At 47.1% G+C, this 20,697-nt stretch overlaps 1 long non-coding RNA gene across 1 annotated transcript; it reads left to right on the forward strand.

Moving 5' to 3' along the window:
* Window positions 1-2,296: 2,296 nt before the first annotated feature.
* On the forward strand, window positions 2,297-3,929 carry LOC128399333 (uncharacterized). Its single transcript, XR_008327210.1, has 2 exons — window positions 2,297-2,408; window positions 3,517-3,929. It is a non-coding gene; the product is annotated as an uncharacterized LOC128399333 (long non-coding RNA).
* The last annotated feature ends 16,768 nt before the right edge of the window (window positions 3,930-20,697 follow it).

Raw genomic sequence — 20,697 nt, forward strand, 5'->3', positions numbered from 1 at the left:
AGAACTTTGCTTCAGGATAAGAACAGAAATCGTGCTCCGGCAGCGCGGCGGCAGCAGGAGGCCCCATTAGCTAAAGTGGTGCTTCAGGTTAAGAACAGTTTCAGGTTAAGAACGGACCTCCGGAACAAATTAAGTACTTAACCCGAGGTACCACTGTACTGTGTTTAAAAGGGACGCGGGTGATGCTGTGGGTTAAACCACAGAGTCTAGGGCTTGCCGATCAGAAGGTCGGCAGTTCGAATCCCCACGACAGGGTGAGTGCCCGTTGCTCGGTCCCTGCTCCTGCCAACCTAGCAGTTCGAAAGCATGTCAAAGTGCAAGTAGATAAATAGGTACCACTCCGGCGGGAAGGTAAACGGCGTTTCCGTGCGCTGCTCTGGTTCGCCAGAAGCGGCTTAGTCCTGCTGGCCACATGACCCGGAAGCTGTACGCCGGCTCCCTCGGCCAGTAAAGCGAGATGAGCGCCGCGACCCCAGAGTTGGCCACGACTGGACCTAATGGTCAGGGGTCCCTTTACTTTTACTTTATACTGCGTTTAAAGCCAGAATTGCATTTGGGTAGAAACTCAGGCGGCTAGTCCTAGTCTTTATAACTCTATACCTTCTTCCAGAAGGCAGAAGCTGAAAGAGATCGTTTCCAGGGAGCGCACTATCCTGCGCTATCTCTGCAGCTTTGTTATGGCACCTGGAAGCATAGATTTTATCCAAGGTGGGAAGAGTGCACCCAGTTATTCTCTCCGCAGTCTTTACAACCTTGGACAGCATTGTTTTCTCCCTGACCGTGCAGCTCCCAAACCACACACACAGACCATAAGTTAATACACTCTCCACAGTACAATGGTAAAATACCATCAACAGGTCCTTTCCCCCCCCCCCCGTAGGATTCTCAGAAAATATAACCTCTGCTGTGCTCTCTTCATCGTGTCTTTGCTGTTTTCTCCCCAGGTTAGGTCATCTCTCAACTCCATTCCCAGAAATCGAAACACCGAGACCTGTTCCACGCACTTCCCCTCAATAATAAGTGGCTGAACATTCAGTTTACATTTCCTAAAGTTCACAATAATCTCTTTTGTTTTCTTTAAGTTAAGGAGTAAGTTGTTTTTCCTGCACCATTCCCCCAACTGCTCAACTTCCTTCCTATAGGCCGCCTCCCCCTCTCCAGCTGTGATTAAACCAACCACCGTTGTATCATCTGCAAACTTAATTATCTTATTACTGGGGTATTTGGGGGCACAGTCAGCTGTCTAGAACGTATATAAAAGCGGGCTCAACACGCACCCCTGTGGCGTCCCCATATTCATGATGAGACCTGCAGATCCTGACCCATCCTGACCCTTTGGGAACGGTTTGGTAGAAAATCTAATATCCACCTGCACAAACATGGTGGAAGTCCTAGGTCCAATAATTTGGGCACCAATCTATGCGGAAGAATAGTATTAAATGCAGAACTAAAGTCTGCAAATCACAGTGTCGGATAGTTCCCTTGCTCCTCCAATGGTCAGGGGTCCCTTTGCCTTTACTTTATACTGCATTTAAAACCAAAATCGCATTTGGATAGAAACTGTTTCTCAGGCGGCTAGTCCTAGTCTTTATAACCCTGTCCCTTCTTCCAGAAGGCAGAAGCTGAAAGAGATCATTTAAAAACTCTGGTTTTAACATATGCACAGGTTTGCTTTTTGCCTAAAATGTTGCATGTCGCATTGAGCCACCGTGGCCAGAAAAAGGGACTGATATAGTGATGTATGGAAGTGAGAGCTGGACCATCAAGAAGGCTGATCGCCGAAGAATTGATGCTTTTGAATTCTGGTGCTGGAGGAGACTCTTGAGAGTGCCATGGACTGCAAGAAGATCCAACCTCTCCATTCTGAAGGAAATCAGCCCTGAGTGCTCACTGGAAGGACAGATCCTGAAGCTGAGGCTCCAAGACTTTGGCCACCTCATGAGAAGAGAAGACTCCCTGGAGAAGACACTGATGCTGGGAAAGATGGAGGGCCCAAGGAGAAGGGGGCGACGGAGGACGAGATGGTGGGACAGTGTTCTCGAGGTTACCAGCATGAGTTTGACCAAACTGCGGTAGGTAGTGGAGGACAGAGGTGCCTGGCGTGCTCTGGTCCAGGGGGTCACGAAGAGTTGGACACGACTAAACGACTAAACAACAACAACAACAATATTGAATCGACTAATAATGAGAATAGCAATAATAAAATGCTGATGGATTTACATGAGGACTTTTTAATTTATTATTATTATTATTATTATTATTATTATTATTATTATTATTATTATGCAGGAGCAGGAATGCAAGGAACTGAATTTAATATTGGGGAAATGAGAGCCAGAGAGCACTGAAAAAAAATGGACAGCTCCTTGACTCAAAAGAAGATTAGTGGGCGGGAGAGGGCAAAACAGGTGAGGCTATAAAGATGCCAGGAATATCTTAAGGAGAGGGGGGGTTAAAGGAGGTGACCGGGGAGGGGAGGAGAACAAGCTGCTCCAGGATTTAGAAGATTGGCATATTTTCTTATGCTTCCGGACTTCTCAAGGATGCTGGCCAAACGACACCTGCATCCCCACTGCGCGCATGCGTTCCGGGGAGGGAGCTGCACCGGTTGAACTTCCACCCGTCCCGCAACTTGTCAAAAGTTGCCTCGCGCATTAAAAAGAAGATTGGAAAACTGCCCCCCCCCAATTTTTCAGTTTTTCGCAATCAATAGCCTTGCAGCTACTGCTGCGTATAAATATAAATATAAAAATTGGAAAAGTGGTATTATACCGACAAAAACAGAGTGGCTTGCCAAACTATTGGAGTGCTACAATATATCCAAAACAAAGGGAGAAATTGGAAGGATCTCAAAAGAGAAGATAGACAGGGACTGGAAGGTGTTTAAAGGATGCTTACAAAATCATATTGAAAAATCAGAACTCCTATTAGAATAAACCAGTTCCGTTTTAAATACTGAAATACTAAATAAGATGGATAACAATATGTAATAGAAAAAGAAGCATAAAATTAGGTTAAAGGTGTGTGAAAGAAAGTAATAGAAATTGCAAATGAGTAGATTGGAAGTCTAACACAAAGGTGGGGTGAGGGGTGGATGGTGAAGGGGAAAGGAATTATCTGTGGGATTGAGTGTGGCTATGTTTGAACATTTTTAAGGATTGTATGAAATGTATGTTTGTGTGCTTGTATATTCACAATATGTGTGTCTTTATGCTGAATTATTTTAACAATAAAAACTTTTCCCAAAAAAAAGACCACTGAAAAGAGTAAAAAAAGAAAGAAGAAGAAGAAATTAGGAGAAATTCTATTTCAAAAAATAGAATTGCCATTCAGATTTTAAAAACTCTGGTTTTCACATATGCATGGGTTTGCTTTTTGCCTAAAATGTTGCACGTCGCTTTGAGTCGCAGTGGGAAAAGGGACTGATGTATTGAATCGACCAACTAATAATGAGAATAGCAATAATAAAATGCTGATGGATTTACAGGAGGATTTTTAAAACTTTTTTTTTTGCAGGAGCAGGAATGCAAAGAACTGAATTTAATATTGGGGGAATGAATATTGGGGGACTCGTCAAAAGCTGCCCCGTACATTAAAAAAGAAGGTCGGAGATGAAAACCACAGGATATTCCGACAATTGAAGAATGGCAACAGAAAGTATTGGAGTATGCAGAAATAGCAAGGCTAACTTGGAAGAATCCGATGGCAGGACGATAAGAAATTCCAAAAAGAATGGTCCAAATTTATGGTATACTTACGAGAAAACTGCACATAAATAAAGACACTCACAGGACTGAAATAAAACTCATAACGTTTATTGTGAACATTTGGTTAGACCGCAAGATGTAATGCTGTAATATAATAAGGAATGTATGTCTAAAGAATAATACAAAAATTTATGAAGGAATTATAGATGTTTATAGTATGTATATATTGTTGTTGTTTTTGTTTGGTCGTTTAGTCATGTCCGACTCTTCGTGGCCACATGGACCAGAGCCCGCCAGGCACTCCTGTCCTCCACTGCCAGTTTGTCAAACTCATGCTGGTAGTTTCGAGAACACTGTCCCACCATCTCGTCCTCCGTTGTCCCCTTCTCCTTGGGCCCTCCATCTTTCCCAACATCAGGGTCTTTTCCAGGGAGTCTTCTCTTCTCATGAGGTGGCCAAAGTACTGGAGCCTCAGCTTCAGGATCTGTCCTTCCAGTGAGCACTCAGGGCTGATTTCCTTCCGAATGGAGAGGTTTGATCTTCTTGCAGTCCATGGGACTCTCAAGAGTCTCCTCCAGCACCAGAATTCAAAAGCATCCATTCTTCGGCCATCAGCCTTCTTGATGGTCCAGCTCTCACTTCCATACATCACTACTGGGAAAACCATGGCTTTAACTATACGGACCTTTGTTGGCAAGGTGATGTCTCTGCTTTTTAAGATGCTGTCTAGGTTTGTCAGAAGAGGGGTGGAGGGAAGTTAATTCGGATAAGATTTATAGATTGAAAGGAGAATAATATTGTTAAGCTGTGTTGCGGTTAAGATATTTGGAAAAAATTACTAAAAATTATGGGGCGGGGGGGAGGAGATGCCTCATGCATGCAGAAATCTTTTCTGAGGCCATGCTAGCACTTTCACCTTGTCCTAAAAAGTCCCCAAAATGTCACTAAGAACCAGGGCTGCAGTGATACACAGGAGATGGTTTTGCCAAGCTGTTGTTCATTTTTGTTTGTTTGTTTATATCCCACATTTCCCCCCAGTGTGGTGTACATGGCTCTTCTCCCCCCCCCATTTAACCCCCGCAACAACAACCCTGTGAGGTAGGTCAGGCTGAGAGAGGCAGTGACTGCTGCCCTGAAGTCAGCCAGGGAGCTTCGTGGCCTAGTAGGGATTTGAATCCAGAACCTAACAATCTAACACTCTAACCCACAGGTAGGCAAACTAAGCCGCGGGGGCCGGATCCGGCCCAATCACCTTCTCAATCCAGCCCGCGGACGGTCTGGGAATCAGCATGTTTTTACATGAGTAGAATGTGTCCTTTTATTTAAAATGCATCTCTGGGTTATTTGTGGGGCATAGGAATTCGTTCATTTCCACCCCCCGCAAATATAGTCCAGCCCCCCACAAGGTCTGAGGGACAGAGGACTGGCCCCCTGCTAGAAAAGTTTGCTGACCCCTGCTCTAACCACTATGCCACACTGCCTACTGGGAATTCGGAAGGAAAGAAGGGCAACACAACACATCACAACAAAACAAGGCATCCTGTTATCGCAGGAACGGTCTCCCTTGGGTAGTTGTGGACTCTCCTCGCCTGGAGGTTCGAGGGCCATCTGTCCGGAGTTCTTCAACTGTGATTCTTGCTTCGTGGGGGTTGGACTAGATGACCCTCCGGGTCCCTTGCAATTCTACGATGTGTGGGAGCCTTCTGAGACCCGTGCACAGCTTAAAAGTCACAGGATGCTTTGACCCTAGCGGCCTTTAACCCTGCTAAGATGCTGTTTTTTCACAAGAAAGGAGAATGAATTTACCTTCTAGCAAGGCTCACAATGTCCACCTCAGCAAAGATCCTCAGTATGTTTCCAAGCACAATTCAAAGTGTTGACTTGGAAAGCCCTAAATGGCCTCGGTCCTGTATACCTGAAGGAGCGTCTCCACCCCCATCGTTCTGCCCTGACACTGAGGTCCAGCGACGAGGGCCTTCTGGCGGTTCCCTCACTGCGAGAAGCCAAGTTACAGGGAACCAGGCAGAGGGCCTTCTTGGTGGTGGCACCCGCCCTGTGGAACGCCCTCCCATGTCAAAGAGAAGAACAACTACCAGACTTTTAGAAGACATCTGAAGGCAGCCCTGTTCAGGGAAGCTTTTAATGTTTGATGTATTAGTAAAGGTAAAAGGACCCCTAACCATTAGGTCCAGTCGTGACCAACTCTGGGGTTGCGGCGCTCATCTCGCTTTACTGGCCGAGGGAGCCGGCGTACAGCTTCCGTTTCATGTGGCCAGCATGACTAAGCCGCTTCTGGCGAACCAGAGCAGCGCACGGAAACGCCGTTTACCTTCCCGCCGGAGTGGTACCTATTTATCTACTTGCACTTTGACGTGCTTTCGAACTGCTAGGTGGGCAGGAGCAGGGACCGAGCAACGGGAGCTCACCCCGTCGCGGGGATTCGAACCACCAACCTTCTGATCGGCAAGTCTTAGGCTCTGTGGTTTAATCCACAGCGCCACCTGCGTCCCTTAGCTATAACTTAAAAAATTTAAAGGGGAAAAAACTGGATGTACATTTCCAAAACACAAGATAAAAAATATTTTGTTACGTGCAAATGGCTTTAGATACCTATTAGGTCCATAAATGACCATAGAGCATATATATACAACACAAAAACCAGCGACAATTTCTTGTTGACAAAGGACAGCTGGACATAGAAAGGGCCCCATTAACTTCAATAGCTTAGGGCCTCGTCAAACCTAAATCCGGCCCTGGGTGCAGCTGTGATTCCTGATCACCTCACCCTCATTTTAATTCTTTTCATAGTAAAAGCAATGTTGTTTTGCGGGAAGAAATAAAACAGAAGTTTCCGGGGGGGAAATGAAGGGTAGTGAGGAAGCTACTAACTAAAAGTACAGGAGGGACGATGAGGTTCGGTAGCAATTTGCCTGCCGACACTCTACAGGGTGCCACTGGAATCAGGTCTGGGAAAAGGCAGGAAAAGAAGGTAGAAAATTCTAGAATGCAAGAAGCTGGCAACAATATCAACTCGATTTGCTGGTGGGGGCAGGGAGCGGATGAAGGATATTTCTTCCAGATTAAAAACATTTTAATTAAGATAGCTAAGGATATGATGAAAATACATAACTGAACATAAATATAGATTGGAAATAGTTGTGTATAGTGAATCCTTATCTACTTTTTAAGTTCTCATTCCTGATCTTATTTCTTCCTTTTCTTTATCTTCTTCTTGTTCTTTTCTTTTATATTTTACCTTTCATGTCTTTTCTTTCTTGTGAATATTGTTTTGTAGAGGTGTAAATAATTGTAAATATGAGAAGAGGCACAAAATGTTTTCTGATTTTCTCTTGGTTACATGTATTTTCCTCTTTTTTGTATATTTGTATTTTTTTCTAATTTGTACTCAATAAAATTAATAAAAAAACAACAAGAAGAAGAAGGATATTTGTTCCAGATTAAGTGGTTGATGTGGAAGCAACCATTCTTGGGTGGAAAAGAGTCTCCGACTGATGGTTCGCCTCAAATGCGGCCCCCCAATTCTCTCTATCAGGCCCTCGGGACTTTTCCCAGGCCACACCCCCTCTCCCCTCCTTGAATGTTTCTGCCTGGCTGGAATGTGTCCTTGATATCTCTGATCTTGCTTACTACTTGCATGGATGGGGGACAGAGAGGGACATGGGAGCTGAGATGCATTGCTCCGCCCACAACACCTTTGGTCCTGCCCACCACTGGAAAGGACCCCGAGGGTCATCTAGCCCAACCCCCCGAAATGCAGGAATCTTTTGCCCAACATGGGGCTCAAACCCACAACCATAGCTGTCAAGTGTCCCTTATTTGAAGGGACAGTCCCTTATTCCAGCGCCATGTCCTGCTGCTGTCCCTTATTGATGGATGTCCCTTAAATAATGTCCCTTAAATTTCAAAGGAAGCAGCTCCTCTCCCTCCCTCCCTGCCGGCCAGGGAGGAGGGAGGCTCCGACTGTGTTGCTTGGCTGTGTTGCTCACCCAATAAGAAGTCTAAGAACGACTGGGGGGTGGAGCTTGCATGCCTTGTGTGTGGCTAGTTAATGCAAGCTGAGGGGGTTTTTGAATGCTGGGCGCCATTTTGTTGCATGTGCTGCTGCAAACTTTGCAGTGCAAAGCCAGACTGGGGAGCCATCTTAAGTTGAGGCTGCCTAGGCCTTGTGGTGCATGTGATTCAGATTCTATTCAGTTGAACCTCTGGTTACAAAGTTGGTTGGACAGTGTTCTCGAAGCCACCAGCATGAGTTTGACCAGACTGCAGGAGGACAGGAAGACTGGAGTGCCTGGAACAGGGGAGGCTGCAGGTCCCTTATTTTGGCTGCTGGTCCCTTATTTTCAAATCTGTAAGTTGACAGCTATGCCCACAACCCGGGAGTCTCGTCCTCCGCTAATTGAGCTCCAACAAGATTTACTCCCAAGTAAACGGGTGCAGCTGTTGCATGGGCAGAATGGCATAGACCCAAAGTTAAGAATCTGTCAAGAATGTATAACTTGCTGTTGAAATGGAATACTCAGGATGAAACGGTGAAATCTGCTATGATTAAATGGGCACAAGATGTTGGACATAACATTATGATGGCTGACTGGGAACAGTTATGGACCACAGGTATGAAGTTTACGGCATGTAATGCCTTAAGAGAGAATCTAATGAAAATGATTTATAGGTGGTACATAACACCAGTCAAGCTTGCAAAAATCTACCATCTGCCTGATAATAAATGCTGGAAATGTAATGAGACTGAAGGTACATTCTTTCACCTTTGGTAGACATGCCCAAGGATTAAGAACTTCTGGGAGATGATTTATAATGAAATGAAAAAGGTATTTAAATACACCTTTCTGAAGAAACCAGAGGCCTTTCTCCTGGGCATTGTCGGTCAATTGGTGCCAAAGAAGGATAGAACTTTTTTTATGTATGCTACAACAGCAGCAAGAATACACATTGCAAAGTACTGGAAGACACAAGATCTACCCACCCGGGAAGAATGGCAGATGAAGCTGATGGACTACATGGAGTTGGCGGAAATGACTGGCAGAATCCGAGACCAGGGAGAAGAGTCGGTGGAAGAAGATTGGAAAAAATTTAAAGTATATTTACAGAAATATTGTAAAATTAATGAATGTTAGAAGGATGCTGGAATGAAGATGCTTTAGCAGAAATGTTATAAAGAATTAAGTAAAAATAGATTCTTAATGGGTCAAAGTGGAAATTTAAGGTTAGATTGTGTTAATGTTTCGGATGTTCCGGATGTTTCGGACTACAACTCCCATCATCCTGAATGAAAGGTTTGATTTAAGCTTGGCACCCCCAAACTCGCCCCTCCAGATGCTTTTGGGACTACAGTTCCCATCATCCCTGACCACTGGTCCTGTTAGCTAGGGATGATGGGAGTTGTAGTCCCAAAACATCTGGAGGGCCGAGTTTAGGGGTGCTTGATTTAGGCAGAAAAACTGGAAGTCACAAAGCAGCTGCTCTGCTCCGGAGAAATGGGGCACTAGCCCTGTCACACAAAACCACGGGAAGAATTACTTTCCTTCCCTGCGGCTTCCTAAAATTCCCGCACTTGTGGGGCTGAGATGCCAGGTAAAGGTAAAGGGACCCCTGACCATTAGGTCCAGTCGTGGCCGACTCTGGGGTTGCGGCGCTCATCTCGCTTTATTGGCCAAGGGAGCCAGTGTACAGCTTCCAGATCATGTGGCCAGCATGACTAAGCCGCTTCTGGCGAACCAGAGCAGCGCACAGAAACGCCGTTTACCTTCCCGCCGAAGCGGTACCTATTTATCTACTTGCACTGGTGTGCTTTCGAACTGCTAGGTTGGCAGGAGCAGGGACTGAGCAATGGGAGCTCACCCCGTCATTGCGGGGATTCGAACCGCCAACCTTCTGATCGGCAAGCCCTAAGCTCTGTGGTTGACAAAGACTTACCGTAATTACTCCCACCACTGCCCTGGGGAAATAGGTACAGTACTTTGGAGAATGCCTGTTAATCCAAAGGTTAGCGGTTCGAGCCCACCCAGGGGGCGGCTGGGGGCAAGGTTCTTGCGAAGCAAAGGGTTGGGCCCGATGACCGCTGAGCAGGCCCAGACAGAGGGGGGGACACCATAGGGGCCACTTGGCCCGGGCCTCCAATTCCAAAGGGGGCATCGGTTAGCATTTTCCCTATCTATTTTTTAAAAGCACTATTGTATATCTATATTTTCCATTTTGTCTTTATATGCAGATACGGTTCAAGCCTTGAAATAAAATTATTTGTCAGCCTAACGTTTGTGAAAATTATTTATATACTTACTTATTTATAAGACTTCAGTTATCCCCAGGGTTAAAAAAAAGGGGGGGCACATCATCTACCTCTGCCTGACTCTGAAAGCCCTGCCCCTGGGGGGGTCCCATTTCTACGATTCTATAAAAGCACAGAAAACTGGGAGATCAAACTGGGGCTGATGTGAAGAGACAAGGACAGGGTGTGGACCACGGAGGCAATTGTGGATTTTTACTTTTTTCGTTTTGTTTCTGAGGGTCAAAACAATCAGTCGGGGTGGGGGTGGGGAGGCAGCTGCCTTGTGGAGTGGAGTTGGCACCCGTCTGTCTTGAGAGACAATGGAGTGCGCCTCCAGGGGTGAAGCAATGGAGTGCGCTTCCAGGGGTGAAGTCCAACTGCTGCACCAGCAGCATTGAAAGGACTTCCTCGGGTGCAAGCCTGGCCAGAGTGTCTGGAGGTTCTGGGCTGCCCAGATGACAAGACCCCCCTCTCGGCCTCACAGGTGTGGTCCAAAGGAAAGCAGAACAAGACGTTTGGCACCAGCTTGGCTGCCGGAGTTGCTGGAAGGAGGCGTACATGGCGCGGTCCAACCACCTTAGGGACTCCGCTCCAGATCTCTGCAGGGTTTACCCCGGAGCCTCTTCTTCTCCCAAAGATGTCCCGCAAGGCAACAGATGTTTAGGGTCGGGGCCGGATTTAGGTTTGATGAGGCCCTCAGCTACTGAAGGTAAAGGTACCCCTGCCCGTACGGGCCAGTCTTGACAGACTCTAGGGTTGTGCGCTCATCTCACTTAAGAGGCCGGGAGCCAGCGCTGTCCGAAGACACTTCCGGGTCACATGGCCAGTGTGACATCGCTGCTCTGGCGAGCCAGCACCAGCGCAGCACACGGAAACGCCGTTTACCTTCCCGCTAGAAAGCGGTACCTATTTATCTACTTGCACTTAAGGGTGCTTTCGAACTGCTAGGTGGGCAGGAGCTGGGACCGAAAGATGGGAGCTCACCCCGCCGCGGGGATTCGAACCGCCGACCATACGATCGGCAAGTCCTAGGCACTGAGGTTTTACCCACAGCGTCCCTACTGAAGGTAATGAGGCCCTTTATATGTCCAGCTGTACTTTGTCAACAAGAAATTGTCACTGTTTTTTCTGTGTTGAATATATGCTATATTGGTAATTTATGGATCTAGTACATTTATACCCCGCCCATCTGACTGGGTTTCCCCAGCCAATCTGGGTGGCTTCCAACAGAATACAGTGGTACCTCGGGTTACATACACTTCAGGTTACAGACTCCGCTAACCCAGAAATAGTACCTCGGGTTAAGAACTTTGCTTCAGGATGAGGACAGAAATCGTACTCTGGCAGCAGGAGGTAGCAGGAGGCCCCATTAGCTAAAGTGGCGCTTCAGGTTAAGAACAGTTTCAGGTTAAGAACGGATCTCCGGAATGAATTAAGTACTTAACCCGAGGCACCACTGTACAGGCATCCCCAAACTTGGCCCTCCAGATGTTTTGGGACTACAACTCCCATCATCCCTAGCTAACAGGACCAGTGGTCAGGGATGATGGGAATTGTAGTCCCAAAACACGAGTTTTTACACGAGTAGAATGTGTCCTTTTATTTAAAGTGCATCTCTGGGTTATTTGTGGGGCATAGGAATTCATTCATCCCCCCCCAAAAATATAGTCCGGCCCCCCACAAGGTCTGAGGGACGGTGGACAGATGTTTGGGACAGCAATGCCCATAGTCTCTGGCAGGCTGAACATCTGGAGGGCTCTGAGTTGTGTGTGGGGAGGCTGTGCGATCAACTTGGCGCAGGACTTTGCGCATTGCGGGGATCTGGGACGAGAGGCACTCCTTTCGATGCGCATCTAGAATTAGCCTTTGCTAAAAACAGCCTCTAATGCAAATTGACAACCTGGGCTGGTTAAGAATAGCCTGCTTCTACTCCACCCACCCCCCCAACAGGACTAACACCTCATGGCACAAGACCAGGGAAGATTATTTCAAGTCTTTGGCCCATTCCTCGAAGTCTGAATCCTGCTCAGAGACCTGGGACCAGATCTTCTGATTTATTATTAATAATAAAAATTTAAAAGAAGGTTTAAAGCGGCAACACCGGGGGAACAAGAGTGGTTATTTAACCTTCTCCCTCGAATGCTGAACAAATAAAGGAGGGTGAATAATAATAATAATAATAATAATAATAATAATAATAATAATAAATTTTATTTATACCCCGCCTTCCCCGGACCAAAGCCTTTGTTGGCAAGGTGATGTCTCTGCTTTTTAAGATGCGGTCTAGGTTTGTCATTGCTTTTCTCCCAAGAAGCAGGCGTCTTTTAATTTTGTGGCTGCTGTCACACTAAAGAACATCTCCCTAAACATTTCTAGATTTATCCTCTAATGCTTTGGTGAGCTAAAACCTTACCTCGTGCTTAAACAGGCGTCTCTAAATGCACATATTATTGTTTTTTAGAAAGAGACAAGGAGATGCTGCAGGTTAAATGTATTTGGGTCCTGAGAAAATGCGCTCTGTGGTCGCATGTGGGCGGCGATGAGAAGCGCATTCCCCACAGAAAGTGAATATATAAATCTGGCAAGACTCACAGCATTCATAAGGGGACAATCGGACCAGAAATTATTGAAATAATGGGGATGTGCTAAGGAGTATATGAAAAAAACATTGTTCTCGAGTAAGCATATCGGTATGTAACGAATGAAGCTTTGCAGGGTTAAAGAAAGAGAAAAATGGTAAGTATAAAGATAGAGGTAATCTACATTAGGGACGCGAGTGGCACTGTGGGTTAAACTACAGAGCCTAGGACTTGCCAATCAGAAGGTCGGCGGTTCGAATCCCCACGACGGGGTGAGCTCCCGTTGCTTGGTCCCTGCTCCTGCCAACCTAGCAGTTCGAAAGCACCTCAAAGTGCAAGTAGATAAATAGGTACCACTCCGGCGGGAAGGTAAATGGCGTTTCCGTGCGCTGCTCTGGTTCGCCAGAAGCGGCTTAGTCATGCTGGCCACATGACCCGGAAGCTGTACGCCGGCTCCCTCGGCCAGCGAGATGAGCGCCGCAACCCCAGAGTCGGCCACAACTGGACCTAATGGTATGGGGTCCCTTTACCCTTTACTAATCTACATTAGACACAACAACTTAGAAAGAGTAAAAATTTCGAGGTCTTAGAACAAAGGAAGGAAGTCAATATGTGTATATGTATGTAAGGATTAGATTAGAATGATAATATGGTTTTATTTGTTGATGTGTGTTTTTGTGTTTTTGTGTTTTTTTCCCTTGTTTGTACTGTTTTATTTTGGATTCAATGTTTGTAATTTTTGTTGCAATTTTGCACTGAAAATAAAAAACATTTAAAAAATTAAAAATAAAAATTAAAAGAAAGTGGATTATAACGGCAGGATGTGCATTGGGCGGGCGAGTAACATGGGATTGGTTTGGCATTGGGGTGACATCATGTGCACAGCACTCCCAAAAAGGCATATTCACCCAGCACCACGTGCGAATGTTGCACAGTTCAGGCCGGATTAAAGAATGTATTCACGGAGCACAACTATGGAACTCCTTTCCGCAGGAGACACATATAGCTGCAGAAGAATATTGGGCAAATTCATAGAGGAGAGGGTTATTGGTAGCTGCTATCTCTGCCTCCACACGCACCCTGGTTCGGCCCTCTGAACGACTCCTCTAACCGCTACACCACACTGCCTGAGGTCTGGCCAATGTGAGAGCAGGATGCTGGACTGGGTGGGTTACTGGCCAGATCCTGCAGGCTGTTCTTAATATGAAAGAATTGGGAAAATTGGGAAGCCTTTGTACGCCGATAGATATCAACGCAACTCTCTTTTTTGATATACTGCAAATATGCAAACATAGATGCATGCAGTTGCTGTTTTAGATGGCGTTGCCATGCAAAAGCCCCTGCTTATTTAACTTCCCCTGCTTATTTAACTTATATGCAGAATTCATCATGTGAAAGGCTGGGCTGGATGAATCCTAAGCCGGAATTAAGATCGCAGGAAGAAATATCAGCAACCTCAGATATGCAGATGACACAACATTGATGGCAGAAAGTGAGGAGGAATTAAAGAACCTTTTAATGAGGGTGAAAGAGGAGAGCGCAAAATATGGTCTGAAGCTCAACATCAAAAAAACGAAGATCATGGCCACTGGGCCCATCACCTCCTGGCAAACAGAAGGGGAAGAAATGGAGGCAGTGAGAGATTTTACTTTCTTGGGCTCCATGATCACTGCAGATGGAGACAGCAGCCACGAAATTAAAAGACGCCTGCTCCTTGGGAGAAAGGCGATGGCAAATCTAGACAACATCTTAAAAAGTAGAGACATCACCTTGCCGACAAAGGTCCCTATAGTTAAAGCCATGGTTTTCCCAGTAGTGATGTATGGAAGTGTGAGCTGGACCATGAAGAAGGCTGATGGCCCAAGAATGGATGCTTTTGAATTCTGGTGCTGGAGGAGACTCTTGAGAGTCCCATGGACTGCAAGAAGATCAAACCTCTCCATTCTGAAGGAAATCAGCCCTGAGTGCTCACTGGAAGGACAGATCGTGAAGCTGAGGCGCCAAGACTTTGGCCACCTCATGAGAAGAGAAGACTCCCTGGAAAAGACCCTGATGCTGGGAAAGATGGAGGGCAGAAGGAGAAGGGGACGACAGAGGACGAGATGGTGGGACAGTGTTCTCGAAGGGACCAGCCTGAGTTTGACCAAACTGCGGGAGGCAGTGGAAGACAGGAGTGCCTGGCGTGCTCTGGTCCAGGGGGTCACGAAGAGGCGGACACGACTAAACGACTAAACAACAACAGCCATGCAAAACCCTGTCCGTTTCGAAGGGAGAGCGCAGGGTTCAGATCCCCACTCAGCCCCAGGGAGCTCACGGAAAGACTACTGCGCTGGGTTGCTGTGAGAATCACATGGAGAGCTCTCGGACGGTGAGCTCTCAAGGTAGGATATAAGGAGCCGTCTTCTAATAACTGAAGCGCCGTCAAGTAGAAGTCGGAGCCAGCTTGTTTTCTCCTGCTCTGGGGGGGGGGGACTCGAACCCGTGACCTCATGTTACAAGAGAGGAGATTCCGACTAAACATCAGGAAGACGTTTCTGGCTGTAAGAGCCGTTCAACAGTGGAACAGACTTTCTGGTCGGAATGTGGGGGAGATCTCCTTCCTTGGCACTCGGCCACGGCTGTGATTTCTGCACTGCAAGGGGTTGGACTAGAAGATCCTTGGGGTCCCCCTCAACTCTACAATTCTATGAAATGCGTGTTTTTATATTAATAATAATTTATTATTTACACCCCGCCCATCTGGCTGAGTTTCCCCAGCCACTCTGGGCGGCTCCGAATCGAGTGTTAAAAACAATACAGCATTAAATATTAAAAACTTCCCTAAACAGGGCTGCCTTCAGATGTCTTCTAAAAGTCTGGTAGTTATTTTTCTCTTTGACATCTGCTGGGAGGGCGTTCCACAGGGCGGGCGCCACCACTGAGAAGGCCCTCTGCCTGATTTCCTGTAACTTCTCGCAATGAGGGAACCGCCAGAAGGCCCTCGGAGCTGGACCTCAGTGTCCGACTGGACGATGGGGGTGGAGATGCTCCTTCAGGTATACAGTGGTACCTCAGATTAAGAACTTACGTAATTCGTTCCGGAGGTCCATTCTTAACCTGAAACTGTTCTTAACCTGAAGTGCCACTTTAGCTAATGGGTCTCCTGCTGCTGCCGCGCCGCCGGAGCACGATTTCTGTTCTCATCCTGAAGCAAAGTTCTTAACCTGAGGTACTGTTTCTGGGTTAGCGGAGTCTGTAACCTGAAGTGTATGTAACCTGAAGCATATGTAACCCAAGGTACCACTGTATTGGGTCTTTGAGGCCATTTAGGGCTTTCAAGTTCAGCACCGACACTTTGAATTGTGCTCGGAAACGTACTGGGAGCCAATGCAGGTCTCTCAGGACCGGTGTTATATGGTCTCGGCAGCCGCCCCCAGTCCCCAGTCTAGCTGCCGCATTCTGGATTAGTTGCAGTTTCCAGGTCACCTTCAAAGGTAGCCCCACGTAGAGCGCATTGCAGCAGTCCAAGCGGGAGTTAACTAGAGCGTGCACCACTCTGGTCAGACAGTCTGCGAGCAGGGAGGGTCTCATCCTGCGTACCAGATGGAGCTGGGAGACATCTGCCCTGGACAGAGAACTGACCTGCGCCTCCATGGACAGCGGTGAGTCCAAAATGACTCCCAGGCTGCGCACCTGGTCCTTCAGGGGCACAGTAACCCCATTCAGGATCAGGTCCTCTACACCTGCCCGTCTCCTGTCCCCCCAAAACAGTACTTCTTTCTTGTCAGGATTCAACCTCAATCTGTTAGCCGCCATGCATCCTCCAACCGCCTCCAAGCATTTGCTCCTTATAGGCCTTGCTCCTTCCCTGTTTCCCTTTCCAACTGCTGGCTGAGATGGTCTCCGGTTTGCTGGCCTCTCTCTCTCTCTCTCTCGGGGGGGGGGCAGCTGTGGACGACCCTCACGTGCCAATCTTGGTGCCCCATGGATCTGGGGAAGGGGAGATCAAGGCCACCCCCAACTGCTTCAAGCCTTCTGCACCTGAGTTGGAGGTTGGGAAGGAGCTGTCCAAACCCATTATCTTACAGCCAGCGAAACGTTTGATAATCCCCACCCTGTAAGCTGCTTTCGAGGCGTAAGCCTGGCTCACGCCCTCTCCGGGGGATGCTGCAGGACCCCCCCCCCAAAGTTATGGGATTGCCTCCCTCGGCGAGGTCTCCTACTGAGTCGCTCTTGCAAAGGGTTCTGGGAGATGCTGGTCTCGAGTCGCCAGCTTGCATCCGACAGAGACTGTCTCCTGCATCTCTCTGTAGCCCAAGTACCGCTGCAAAGGCTTCTGGGAAACTCCCTCCTGGCTTTGCATCTCATCCTCAGTCTCTTCTGCGCTCTCTCTCTCTCTCTCCACATATCATTCCCAACAATCATATAACGTACCGTATTTTTCGCTCCATAAGACACACTTCTTTCCTCCTAAAAAGTAAGGGGAAATGTCTGTGTGTCTTATGGAGCGAATGGGGCCGCAAAAACGTGGTTACAAAGCACGGATCCACATGGATTCTCAGGATTTCTGCATTGGGCTACCCCAAACTCACCGTCAAATCACATATCATTTCTGTGGCCACAGCATGAACCACTAAAATCATACATCCATTGTTTCATTCAGTATATTATTTTCTTGTTCTCCTCTAAAAACTAGGTGCATCTTATGGAGCAAAAAATACAGTAATTTCTTATCTTATACAGTGTTTTGGACCTCCATCAACCACATCTGAAGATTTTTCAGTCTTTATCACTTAATCTACATTTCTTAATTTCCTTATTACTTTCAATTATCCTCAACTAACCATTCTCTTCACAATCATCTCTGCAATATTTTGCATAGTCCTCCTTACAAATATTCTTGCAATCCTACTAGCGTGGTTTGTTTATTACAATTGCTTTTCAAATAGTTCAAATATTTATTCCAGTCCTCTGAGAATCTCTGGTCCCTCGGGTTTCGGATCCTTCCTGTCATCTTATCTAATTCTGCATAGTCCATTAATTTTGTCTGCCTCGGTTCTGCTCTCCCTCTTAGTGGGCAAAAAAGGGGCTGCCCTGAAAAAGGCCACGCTACACAGCTCTTGCTGCCCTGGAAGACTAAAGGTGTATCAGAACAGGGCAACAAGTGAAGCAGTTGGCCGCTGGGCAGGCAGCAGGTTCTGGGTTCGAGAAAAGGTGGAAGAGAGAGAGAGAGAGAAATTTAGATCTGGCTGCCGTCGGGCGCACACACCACCAGAGTTCTCCCTCCCTGTCCTAGTCAAAATTATTTTTCATTTATTTTTTGTGGTCAAGGGTTCGAGACCCACCTTGGGAAAAAGATTCCTGCATTGCAGGGGGTTGGACTAGATGATCACAAGGGTCCCTTCCAAATCTACAGTCCCGTGATTCTATTGCATTTATTTGTTGTTGTTGTTGAGTCGTTTAGTCATGTCCGACTCTTCGTGACCCCCTGGACCAGAGCACGCCAGGCCCTCCTGTCTTCCACTGCCTCCCGCAGTTTGGTCAAACTCATGCTGGTAGCTTCGAGAACACTGTCCCACCATCTCATCCTCCGTCGTCACCTTCTCCTTGTGCCCTCCATCTTTCCCAACATCAGGGTCTTTTCCAGGGAGTCTTCTCTTCTCATGAGGTGGCCAAAGTCTTGGAGCCTCAGCTTCAGGATCTGTCCTTCCAGTGAGCACTCAGGGCTGATTTCCTTCAGAATGGAGAGGTTTGATCTTCTTGCAGTCCATGGGACTCTCAAGAGTCTCCTCCAGCACCAGAATTCAAAAGCATCCATTCTTCAGCGATCAGCCTTCTTTGTGGTCCAGCTCTCACTTCCATACATCACTACTGGGAAAACTATACGGACCTTTGTTGGCAAGGTGATGTCTCTGCTTTTTAAGATGCTGTCTAGGTTTGTCATCGCTTTTCTACCACCAAGCAGGCGTCTTTTAATTTCGTGGCTGCTGTCACCATCTGCAATGATCATGGAGCCCAAGAAAGTAAAATCTCTCACTGCCTCCATTTCTTCCCCTTCTATTTGCCAGGAGCTGATGGGACCAGTGGCCATGATCCTCGTTTTTTTGATGTTGAGCTTCAGACCATATTTTGCACTCTCCTCTTTTTTCCGATATTCTTTTTTTTTTTAAAGGGAAATGTTCAATGCGTGCTTTTCAAGCTTTGCGTATAGATTGTTACATTAGCAGAACTTTTAAAAGTCACTTGTAAGAAGATGAATAAGGTTTAAAAATCGGATTGTTAAGGATACAAGGTGCATGAATAAACACAAAACAATGGAACCAAGAGGGGAAGTGGAGGGAAAACAAGGGTTTTTTGAAATCCCAGGGTGATGTTATGATTTATTTATACAGTGCAGTTAGGGATTACGGCTTGCGTTTTTGTTTGTGATGTTTTTGTTATTAGAAAATAAACAGAATTTTTTAAACAATCCCCCACCTTTTTTCTCCAGGGAGCTGACAGTGGCATACATGGTTCTCCCCCACAACAACACCCCTGTGAGGCAGGCCAGGCTAAGAGAGGCAGCGACTATCCCCAAGGCTTGCACCCAGCGAGCCGAGTGGCAATTGGAACCCCCGTCTCTCCCAGGTCTTACTGCAACATCCTAACCACTGCACCACACTGCCCAGGAAACAGGTGGTGTGCCAGGCAGCAAACCCTCAGCAAACTCTGTTTCGACAGCTAAACCAGTGGGGAACTAGTATAATAATAATAATAATAATAATAATAATAATAATAATAATAATTTATTATTTATACCCCGCCCATCTGGCTGGGCTTCCCCAGCCACTCTGGGCAGCTTCCATAAAAACCAAAAATACAGTAAAATATCACACGTTAAAAACTTCCCTGAACAGGGCTGCCTTAAGATGTCTTCTGAATGTCAGGTAGTTGTTTATCGCTTTGACATCTGCTGGAAGGGCGTTCCACAGGGCGGGCGCCACCACCGAGAAGGCCCTCTGCCTGGTTCCCTGTAGCTTTGCTTCTCGCAATGAGGGAACCACCAGAAGGCCCTCAGTGCTGGACCTCAGCGTCCGGGCAGAATGATGGGGGTGGAGACGCTCCTTCAGGTATACTGGACCGAGGCCATTTAGGGCTTTAAAGGTCAGCACCAACACTTTGAATTGTGCTCGGAAACGTACTGGTAGCGCGTTGTGCACATGTTTCAGGCCCCAAAGTGGTGCCAGTAGCGGAACATGATTAGCACGCATGCATGCATTTAAATGCATGCAAATTTAAGAAGAAGAAAAGCGTTCGTTCCGAATGGCTGCCGGTTCCCTCCATCCTCGTTCAGCCTTGCTGGCAACCCACCCTCCTTCTTCTCCCCCATTCCCAGCAAACCTCTCTCTCCCCCCTACTCTGCCCCACTTTGGTCAGCGGGTGCCCAAGAAGTCCCAGGATTTCACCCCGGCTTCTCTCCCCACCAAGAACACAGGAAGAGGAAGAAGAAGGTTTTTTGCAATGGTGGGGGTTGGGCTGGATGACCTTGGGGAGTCCCTTCCAAAGAGGAAGGGCATCTTTCAAAGCCTCGCCCTGTTTTTGCTATTGCAATTCAAACTGTTTTTAAAAGCGGTGTTTTGACTTGCCATGGCCCGCTCTGGGACCTCAGGGCAAATCAATTTATTAGTACCATTCTTCCTCTTCTTCTTCTTCTTCTTCTTCTTCTTCTTCTTCTTCTTCTGGCCCCGCGGCTGCCAGCCAACCTGCCAGTCCAGCCTCATTGCACAAACCTTTCTGCACAAATCTCCCCCGAGGAGTTGTTGTTGCTTAGTCGTTTAGTCGTGTCCGCTTCTTCGTGACCCCCTGGACCAGAGCACGCCAGGCCCTCCTGTCTTCCACTGCCTCCCGCAGTTTGGTCAAACTCATGCTGGTAGCTTCGAGAACACTGTCCCACCATCTCGTCCTCCGTCGTCCCCTTCTCCTTGTGCCCTCCATCTTTCCCAACATCTGGGACTTTTCCAGGGAGTCTTCTCTTCTCATGAGGTGGCCAAAGTCTTGGAGCCTCAGCTTCAGGATCTGTCCTTCCAGTGAGCACTCAGGGCTGATTTCCTTCAGAATGGAGAGGTTGGATCTTCTCGCAGTCCATGGG

The sequence above is a fragment of the Podarcis raffonei genome, chromosome 13 (genome assembly GCF_027172205.1).
Source record: "Podarcis raffonei isolate rPodRaf1 chromosome 13, rPodRaf1.pri, whole genome shotgun sequence".
NCBI lineage: Eukaryota > Metazoa > Chordata > Lepidosauria > Squamata > Lacertidae > Podarcis > Podarcis raffonei.